General features: G+C 38.2%; 1 pseudogene; it reads right to left on the bottom strand.

Moving 5' to 3' along the window:
* Positions 1 to 6554: 6554 nt before the first annotated feature.
* On the bottom strand, positions 6555 to 8768 carry LOC115787307 (E3 ubiquitin-protein ligase TRIM21-like; annotated as a pseudogene).
* Between the last annotated feature and the right edge of the window lie 1969 nt (positions 8769 to 10737).

The raw sequence follows: 10737 nt of genomic DNA, 5'->3' as shown, positions 1-10737 counted from the left end.
AGGGCTTTCTAATTAATTGCATTATGAACAGCTGAAAGGAGAGGGCCCTCAAGATAGAGAGGTGTTGCTCCGTGTTCTCATCTGTTGGGGTGACACTAATTGGTCTGGATTTGAAACCTGGCAGATATGTACAGGGGCTCTAAATGAACTAATATCAGTTCTTGCAGGGGACAGGAAGCTCAGTGAACTTACTTTCAGTAAGACCATCTAAAGGGTTCATTATTCACCTGCAAAAGACAACTGTCAACAATTTCATCAAAAGTACTATTGGTGGGTTTTGGTTTGTTTGGTTTTTTTTTAATCTGGACGTAGACATCTGGTGGTCAACATGGAAAGAAAATCCACGTCTCTTTCCTTCAGTCTGGTCAATAAATGGGATGTTTTACTTGTCAGCTTGTGAGTACCATCCATTTAAATCCTTAACAGTGTTTTTTGTGTGGGACCTTACTAATCTATATTTCAGATTAGTGACAGCCTTCTTTCATTCATATTTTGATAATACAACCAAGGGTGCTTAATGCGTTCCCGCATTTCTCTTTTAAATATGAATTTTAGTGGATGAGATTTGCACCTATGGCAGCAAATGCAGTGTAAATAACCGAGAGAAGGTGCAGCAAGCACATTTATAATAAAGGTGACCTTTATGACAACAGCCTCAATCACAGTTACACTACAGTGTGACTCACTGCAATTTGTGCATAACAGATAAGCTTGCCGTGGTTTCATATTGTATTTTCACTTCGTAAAAACACTTTCTTCTTCTTTATTAAGTACTCAAAAACTGCTTGCTGTCGCACCAGCCACACACTGACTCAAACAGACAGGCTAGAAATACACTGAGTTTGTTTTGTACTTTGTGGTTTCAGTGAAAAGGTGTGTGTGTGTGTGGGGTGTGTGTGTGTGTATGTGTGTGTGGTCTGCTCAGATTAAAGCCTGTCAGAAAGCCTTAAGATCAAAGCCTTTGTGGACCACAAATCTGATCTGTCACTGGAAAAGCCACACAATTTTGTCTCTTCCATCTTAGAGATAGAGAGAAAAGTCACTCAGCCATTATTTTTCACTCTGTCGGTTTTCAAGTTATGATCACTTGGATTAGAAATGTGCCATTAGCCCCTTTCCTGTTGTTAGTTGTTGTTCCCTTTACATTTAATCACAGCGCCAAGAAAAAGCAACAGGAAATCTTGAAGGAAAAACTGATTACTCATATTTTTATTAAAATCAGTGCAGTTATGGTGTAGTAATTTAAAAAACTGCTCAAAAATATAAAGTCTGTGAAATAAGACATTATGAGTGGAACTGACATCATGTTGTAAAGCACATTCATAGATATGTAATAACAATGATACGACAGTGTGCAAAATAATATGACCCTTTCTTGCAGGCAACAGTTTGTGATCTTTGTGTCTGCCTCTGCTATTTATCATGTAATATTAAAGGAGTATTGTGCAAGCCTGTTTACTTGGTTCTTTGGGTTGGTGTGAAGTCTAAATTTTCAATAGATGCACAATTCTACATTTCTGAAACAGAATTGAAAAAGCTGAGCAACAAAACTCCAGTATCATCGCTACAAACATGTTTTTAGGATTGTTATGAAAGCACCCGCCTTACCCCTGGACCCCCCCCCCCCCCCCCCCCCCCCCCAAAAAACACACACACACACACACACACACACAATTCCTCTATTTTCAGATTGTCAATACACATCAGCTTCATGGTGCGACAGTGATAGATGCAGATGGACTTGTTCACTATAAAATGCTTCCCTGGAGGAAACAACCACTTTATTTATATAAATAAAATGGAAATTGTCTAAGCCCTGTGCTGCTACATGGGCTTCATGTTGTTCCACAACATATACCACATGTGTAGAGAGTTCATGTTTTGCACAACAGTAGTTGTGAGGCTAATAATAACCCAGTCACAACACAGTTCTGCCAAGCATTATTCCATCAGACTAATGAGTAGGCCCAGTAATGGCAGATCAATGATTACAGATAATTACTGTTTCTGGGGCTGGCCATGACTTCAGTCTCTGTAAGTTGTTGCTGCTTACTAACTTGAAGTCACTCCCAAAAGGACAGCCAGCTAAATGATGGAGGTCTACAGTACAACAGCTGGAGCTGTGGATTTACTGGCTTACAGGGTCTGATTCAGCCTGCCTCCGGGTCGTCTCTACCCTCAGTCAGAGTGTCCTCCGGCTCTCTGAGGATGGCTGATGGAGCACCGACTCATTAACAGCACTGCAGATTTAGTCTTGTTAAGGGACCCTAATGGATAGATTTATCTCATTACATTTGGCACTTCATTGGATACGCATACTGTTAGATAAAAGGCATGTGCACCAGCAGAAACACATTTGCACACATCTACATACACACACATGCATACGCTGTGTAACTGCATGTTTCACCCAGTCCCAGTGTAATGGTGGAGACCAGTATAATCAGAGACTGTGCACTGTTTGATTATCATGTTGTGACACAAGGTCAGTTAAACTAATGTGTCCAGTTAGGAAACCATTGTGACACTGGAGAGCCACAAAACAGGAATGGTTTAGCAGGTAGTAGCCAAAGACCATTGCTCCATCCACATCTGTCAGCCAAAGGATGTCAGGACCTCACGGCATGCTCATGAAGTCTCACTCTGACAGTTTGATCACAAACATGTGTATGAATAGTCAGCTTGGGGTAATTTTGTAGGGCTCCAGCAGTGCTCCTCCTGTTCCTCCTTCAACAAAAGAGCAGATATGGGTCCTGCTGCTGAGTTGATGCCCTTCACCAGCCCTGTCCAGCTTTCTTTGTGTAACAGACTGTATCCCAGTGTCTCCTCCACACTCATCAGACTATGTTGGGAGACACAGCAAACAGTCTTGTGACAATATATATGGATGTGCCATCCTGGAGGAGCTAGACTACCTGTTTAACTTGCACTGGCTGCAGGTACTGTCTCATGCTACCAGTAGTGACAAGGACACTAGCAAAAAGCAAACCTAGAGAAAAACCAGTCAGCAGGGAAGAGGAGAGAGTAATGGCCTTTTTGTTGCCTCTCCAGTGCACCTGTTGTCACTTTCATTTGCACCAAAAGAGGTGAAATGTATTTGTGATGGTTTTTTTCTTCCTGACTGGACAGACTGATATACTTGAAATTTAACTGACTTTGTTTTACTATATAACAGACGTGTGAGGAAAACTTAAAACTGTAAAAATCTGCTATGTTTATTTGATTTACACAAGATTAATGAGCGTTATAAGTAAGGTATGAATAAAGTGACAAATGATTTCTCGCACTCAATAAAAAACATTAGAATTTTACATATAGAAAAAGCTTCACACAGTCAGTACAGTGAAAACAGGTTTAAGCATATTGAGATTTCAGTTGTGGCAAATTTCTTTTTTGCAAGGTGGGACAGGTAAGCAGGTAAGCTGGTTTCTACAGGCTGCAAATATATAAGATGCAGATTTTTCATAATGATGGCACAAGAGAAAAAGTGAGGCAATCACCAAACGCCCACATAAACTATAGGCATATGTAACAAGTTATATCTCAGTGTCTCGCTGTTGATGAGGTATTTCAGTGCTGACCAACTGACACTGCCATTCCTATTAGCATTGTCTAAAAATGAACCGGTACATCATAAAACATGAGATGTATCTGTTCATTATATTTTTGCCTCAGTGCATGTATCATTGCCTACCTTCATTTTCAAAGATGCCAGCATTAAAGCCAATGGGAGGCACAAATGTTCAACTCAGTGTAGGTCTGCATCCCAACTATACCATACTAACTCTTGCCCTCATAGCTTAGATTAGGGGAAAATACTGTTAATTATTTTAGTTGCCAGGACACTAATACATATAAATATAGGTTTTATTACTGAAAAGTAATTAATTAAAATGCTGTGCACATGCAGCTTTTCATTATTCATTCTTGCACTTCTCTTCACCATCATCTCTTTTCAAACAATGCAAAACAAAGGCTGCCTCAGGGGCTGCTACAAACTACTTGAATTGTTCTTTTTCCATTGGTATCAGCATTTCACAGCCATCCAGGATGGCCTTCTCTCTGCACTGCTGTGGCTGAACAAAAGCATGTGAACAGAATGAGCAGTTAAAAAGCTGGTTGTTGTTGTGTGTGTGTGTCTATGTCTGTGTAGATGTGTGCCAGTGTGTTTCTGCTGGTGCACATTTGCTCAGTGACTGAATCAGTAACAAATACAATGTGCTCATGTTTAGCTTCAAAAATGTGCACCTGCCATTTTGCACAAGCAGCAGACTCTCTCTAATTTGAAAATGTTGACAGAAACCTGACAGAAGACTGGTTAAAGTGTGTATCACAAGAAAAGCCTATTCCCATGTTAGTACTGAACACATTATGCATTTTTTTTTTTTTTTTTTTTTTTAGAATAGAATGCCTTTATTGTCATTATACAGGATGTACAATGAGATTGGAGGGCCACTCCTGAAAATATGTTTTAATACTGATGTCTCATATTAATACATATGATATGGCACATATTAACACAGATGATAACATGATAACAGAGATGAAGGACTATGCTTAAACCACAAGGTGTCAAATAAGTACCCCTATCGAGGGTACAACAGCAGAACCTCAGACCAGAGGTTAAAGCTCCAGTTGTCCTGTGCTGTTGAACCAGTAAAACTTCAATAAAGCAGTTTATTTTTTGAGTGTGTATCCTGACCTTTATTCTAATCTATTTCAAACTGGCATTTTTGGAGCCATGAGTAAGTACATTCCTAAATTGTGTTTTTGTTTATCACAGTCAGCGTATCCTTATTGATGCCCTGTTTTCAAAACGGTAACGTTTATGTAAGTGTCTGTTAGCACTCACGACAACTGATTCCCTGTATGTGAGATGGTCTGTATTGTAGCTACAGTATAACATGTCTGACTTCATTTATTCTTGTACTGTTGTTTATTATAATCCAGTGGTTACAGGTTACAGTTTGTAGTACTTTTGAATAATTTCCAGAACTTTTTCTACATGTTAATGATGCTGCATTTTCTTTAGTAAAATATCTAAATATTGACTTATACAGAAAAAAAAAGAAGCTGTTTTTGCAATAATTGTATAACTTGGAAATACCACGTTGTCATTTGAAGCACAGCACAGCTGTGTGTGTCACACTATTAAAATCTCATTCCGGTGTTTGTTTTAACAACATTTTCATTTTTCAAATCGCTCCAGGGGAGAAACTTGATGGCCTACTTTGCAAGTAGTGGCTACAAAATTGCTACGTGTATGATATAGGGATGTAAAACTGTCAAGAGAGTCTAATTTGTGTTTTCACAGTGCAAAGTGACAGATGTACTTTAATTGCATATTGAAGTAATTCAGTTTTCATAGCCTTTAATATCTGTCAGCAGGATTTAGTTTATATGAATGTTTGGTGAGTGAATGCCCAAAGAAAAAGAAGTGAAGAGAAACAGATCATTGTGTGCATACTTTTCACATATATATTTTCCACAATATCAGAAGAAAGACAAAGATTTTTGTGTTTATCAGAATTCAAAGTAACATCTTTAATTACAAATTTTATCAAGGATGATTAATAAACGAATCATCAAACTAACTGAATACCATTATGCTGATCATCAACTATTGTATGTATGTATTGTTTTGGCATTATTATGTGTATAATAAAGCTGCTGCAAGAAAACATATGGCCAAAACATGAAAATATCACATTTTTCACACCAATACCACATAAAGGACAAATCAATTTAAATTAACAAGCAATTAAACACTACATCAAGGGGTGAATTTGATTGACTTTTAATGTCTCCCACAGTACGCCTCTTCAGTGGCCAGATGAAATTATAGCAACCTAATAAAAGACACAGACTCAGTAAACTATAATTTAAGAAAAGGATCAACCCATTAAACAACAAAAAGCTTTCAAAAACAACAAGAGGAAATAAACTTTCATTTATATGCTTCATATTCTAATGTGTTTATTTTAAAGTCTCTATAATTAAGCAGCTTTTGCAGAATGTATTGTACCTCATGAGTTTGGCTGAGATTATATGTTTTAATTCACAAAACATTAATTTGTAGATAAATTAATTAATTCTTATCTAGAGCCATGTTACAAAAAGTGAACCTCATTTGATTTTAATAGAGTGTGTATGCTGTGGTTAGGTCATAACACCAAAGTGCAGATTTTGTGGGGGTCATTCATATAGGTTAAATAGTATTTTCTACAAACAGTAGCAGTCATTTAAACCTCTTAATAAAATGAATCCCATTCATCATAAGTAAAAAGCACACATATGTGACACTCCCAGAAACACAAAACAAGTGTATTATATTTGATACATCAGTTTTTGTTACCTCTACATCAACAGTCTGATTTATTTCCCCCTGAAAAACCTGATGTATGCAGTCAGACACATGCAGTGCTACTGTGAGCAATAAATTGCACAAAAATGCTAGATGTAGCAAAAAAAAAAAAAAAAATTATACAAATTAAAACTCAAATATTCAAATTAATATTTAATTTCTTCTTTTTTAAATTTGTCAGATGGTTCAATTAACACTCCAGTTTAAAAAAATTAGAATTTTCTAGCAATTATTTCATGGTTCAGGCTTCACAGGGTAGAAATAATTCTGAATGCAGTACTTTACAGTACCTCTCTCAAGGCCATTTATTTAACCTTGCTACATGTCTTTCTTTAGAGTGTCACTATTCCACAGAAGGCAATAGGTGTGTGGTGAATGTCTCAACAAGTGCATAGACATGAAGTTGTCTGTGTTACAAGTGACACATTGTGACACACTGAGCTGACAGTGATGGAGGGAAGAAACAATATGACAGGTTGCAGTTTCAGAGAGGGAAAAAAATATTTCCGTGTGCCACTGTTGGAATCATTTGCCAAGTCCAGCTCACCACGTCAACCCCCAAACTCTCAGCTGTTAATTTTGACAGGTGTGATGATCAACGGGGCTACGTTTTTACCGCCGTCATTAGAACAGGGACTGAAGAAAGGGAAGAGCTTCTCTGTGAAGTTGCATCCAGTGAAGGAGAAGATGCTAGCCCTAGTATCCACATCATAAAAGGAAACCTCACCCTCCTCATAATCAACAAACACCCCGATCTTTTCAGGCACCTCTGACACATGAAGGTTTATGGGTGGGCCTGCATTTGCTGTGAACTCATTTCCTTTTCTTAGCCAAATAGTCCAGTATCCATTCTTTGGACTCAGTCTTATATCCCCCTTCCTGTTGATGGATTGGTTTGCAACTCCCAAATCCCACTGTGTTTTGTCTTTTACCTGAACCTCATAGTAAAATCTTCCTGACGAGAAACCTTCCCTTGCCAAGACATTGTAAACATGATCAAACCTCTCTGGTTTGTTTGGGACATACCTCTTTCTGTTTCCGTATGTGACTTGCTTCCCATCCTCAGAAAGGTAGAGATAAGGGTTTGCTGTGTCAGGATCCAGCGTTAGGTCCACAGCGTGCCGCCTCATTTTTTTAAAGTTGGGATCACAGAGCATTCTTATTTCTCTTGTGATTGTTGTCTTCAGCGTGTTCATAGCTTCTTGCATTTTGAACTGGTCAGCGCTAAGAGTCACATCGGACCAGTCCCTCACTTGGGGTGAAGTGATGGTAAGTGAAAGGTAACTCTCAAGGAATTTGAAGGGGTCGTCCGTGATTGAAACATCATCAAGCTGTTGGCTCTTCTGGTTCATTTGCATAATTTCACCCTTCAGTTCATTTATTAGGCTTTCTGCCTCTGCTTGCTTTTTTTTCTGTTTTGTCTCAATTACGTCAGCCAGCTCAGCTTGGCTTCTTTTAATGTAGTCCACTACAGCAGTCATCACATCATTGCTGCATGACAGCGCCTTCCCTGCATTATTTCTGTTAGCTTCCAGTATATCTTGAATCTCAGAGATTTTCTGCTGACGCACCAGGATCATCTGATCTGTGTCTTTTTTCTCTAATTCCAACTGGGCTTTACTTGTTTGAGCCTCCTCCTCTAGAGTCACTATCTTATGGTTTTTATGGTCCCTGTCTTTACAGGAATCACACAGGAACATTTTATCCACCCTGCAAAACAAATCTAAAGGTTCACCATGGTCCTCGCAGATCCTGGTCTCCAGGTTTTCAACTGGGAGGATCAGCTTGTGTTTTTTTTAAGGCTACGATTTTCTGATGAGGCTCGAGATGTATTTGACAATAGGACATCAGACACACTAAGCAGGACTTTTCAGCTGGGACCCTCACCCCTGTGCAAAGATTGCAGAGTACATTTCCATTTCCTGTTTCTTCAGCAATTTTAGGAGACTTTTCTTGAACAGATTTCTTAAATTTTGCTGCCATCTCAGCTATGAAAGTGTTGATCCGAAGCATTGGTCTGATGTAAAACTGCTCTTTGCACAACGGACATTGTGGATTAGTGGTGTCCCAGTAGTTGGTGATACAATCAAGACAGAAGTTGTGCCCACAGGGAATTGACACAGGTTTAGTGAACACGCACAGACAGATGGAACAAAGAAAATTCTCCTCAGCTATTAGACTTTCAGCAGAAGCCATGTCTATAAGGAGAGAGAATGAAATAAGTCAGTGGAGTTTCAGTATTGCCTGTCTTTGAAATTACCCTATACTACCTATCTACCTACAAGAAATGACTGAAAACGTGAAAAAAATGCATCATTACCTGTTGTATGATGACTTTTCTAAACTTTCAGCAGCATAGAAGAAAGGCAAAACATTTCGTTTCCTTTCTTCCTTTTAGTTTCTCTTTCAGCTTTGACGTCAGAGTCCCCTCCCACTTCCTCATCTTCCTGCAACAAGTTAACCCATTGTATGCTCTATAACAAGTATTTAGCGCATTTTTCTCTCACTCTCTTTAGAGCTTCAATAGAAATGTCAGACATGTCCCAAATCTTGACTTCAAAGGTTTGCATATGCAGTGATTTCTTTTAGGTGTGCATTATTCATGTTATTCTTTACTTGTTGGTGTATCTACAGTGTTAGTGGGTCAGAAATCTTTTTTATGTACATCATTATGCACTAATGACTAACATTTTGAGACAACACACCAGGCCAAAATTAGAATGAGTTTGCATTTGTGTATGTACGTGCATTTGCATTGCCTTCCAGTACTTTGCATTTGAATAAACTATTAATACACTCATTTTTTAAAAATGTTCTTTCTTATCAGAAAACAATATTTTTGAACACAATACAGTTTCTTAGGAGTGTTGTCGTACCTAAAAGTGCATCTTGCTGCAATGTAGGTGCAAGCATTTGGCTGACAGCCAGTACTTCACCTTTTAATGGTACAAATTAATTAGCCTCTAGATATATCTATCTATCTATCTATTTATCATTAAATTACTGGGCCTTGGTGCAGACTCTGTCCATGGTGATCTTATGTGAAAATGATTGACTACTTCTAATTTTAGCTCTTGAGAGTCTCGTCTTATTCAAGCCTCACCTCAATGTCCTGACTACCATAAAACATTTAAATGACATTTGGATCAGCCGGTGTTTCGCTTTGATCGAGGGCTGTGTGGAAATCTAGGATCCAAGACTTCTCAGTGTGACAGGTTCATCGAAGGATGAGAGTCGAGGCTTTTCTCCTACTCTCTTTTTTCCTTCTCTCTCCTATCTCTCATATCACTGCACTCCTGCCATCCCCCACTGCCCCCAAAACCTCCACCTACCACCCAACTCATGTGGCTCTAACCTTGAATGCATTAATAACAGATTACAGGAGCTCAAAGTATTAGAAGACATGGACCTCCCTCTTGGAATTGAATGCCTCTTGCTAGATGTCTTCTCAGTTTTGAACTGAGAATAAATCCAGAGTAAAATCTGGCCTCTACAGCACATCCTAGAGTCCAAGAGGAAAACTGTAACAGTAAATGAATACCGAACTATAGGCTGATCTGTGTGATTACAGAACATTACAATAAACAAAAACAGGTTATTACTTTAAGATTATAGGAAGTCCAAATGTTTTTGAACCCCCATATACAGACATTTTGCTTTATCATTGGCTCAATAAATGGAGTTTTCTTTTAAAGAACATTTATATTTCATCAAAACTGGGTTGCTGATTTTGCCCTTGGCCATCCTTTCCATGCAAACTATGAAGCTATAACAGTATTGAGCAGCTAAACTGTAAAAATGATGTTGAATTAAATCATTTTGTACTTTGGAAAAACAAACAATTTTATTTGATCTTGAAGGAAATCAACTTCCTATTTGTGTTGTGTACATTTGGTACTGGTGGTTTATGTAGGCAAAAATAAAAAAATACATGCAACCAAAAAGACATGCCTGCACCATGGAACAAGCTGACCTTATTGTAATGCAGTCATTTTTTAATTATATAATTATACCTGTGTTCACATCTACTGTTATGACAACAAAAAAATCTGCTGGGAATTTTTTTTTTTTTGGTGGAGCTGTAGAGTATCTGAACATATGTCGCCTGTTAGAATTCAAAGTTATGTATTGTATTACAGTGGGGGTCACTTATAAACCTCACTGTCTCTCATTTATTGCATCATGGTAAGCAGCTGACAAAACTAGAGGGAGCTGGAGCTGGTGCCCCATAATCTTCTCCAAATTAGGATATTGTTGTTCTTTTCAATAGGACAAAACCAAGGACATTAGAGAACTGTGCTGTGTATAACTGTGTATAACCTTGACACTATTTTAGATTTGAAACCAACTAAAACTAAAGCTTTATGATAACG

This window comes from Archocentrus centrarchus, chromosome 10, assembly GCF_007364275.1.
Source record: "Archocentrus centrarchus isolate MPI-CPG fArcCen1 chromosome 10, fArcCen1, whole genome shotgun sequence".
Lineage (NCBI taxonomy): Eukaryota > Metazoa > Chordata > Actinopteri > Cichliformes > Cichlidae > Archocentrus > Archocentrus centrarchus.
The sequence above is the reverse complement of the archived record's forward strand: the minus strand, read 5'-3'. Positions and strand labels throughout refer to the sequence as shown.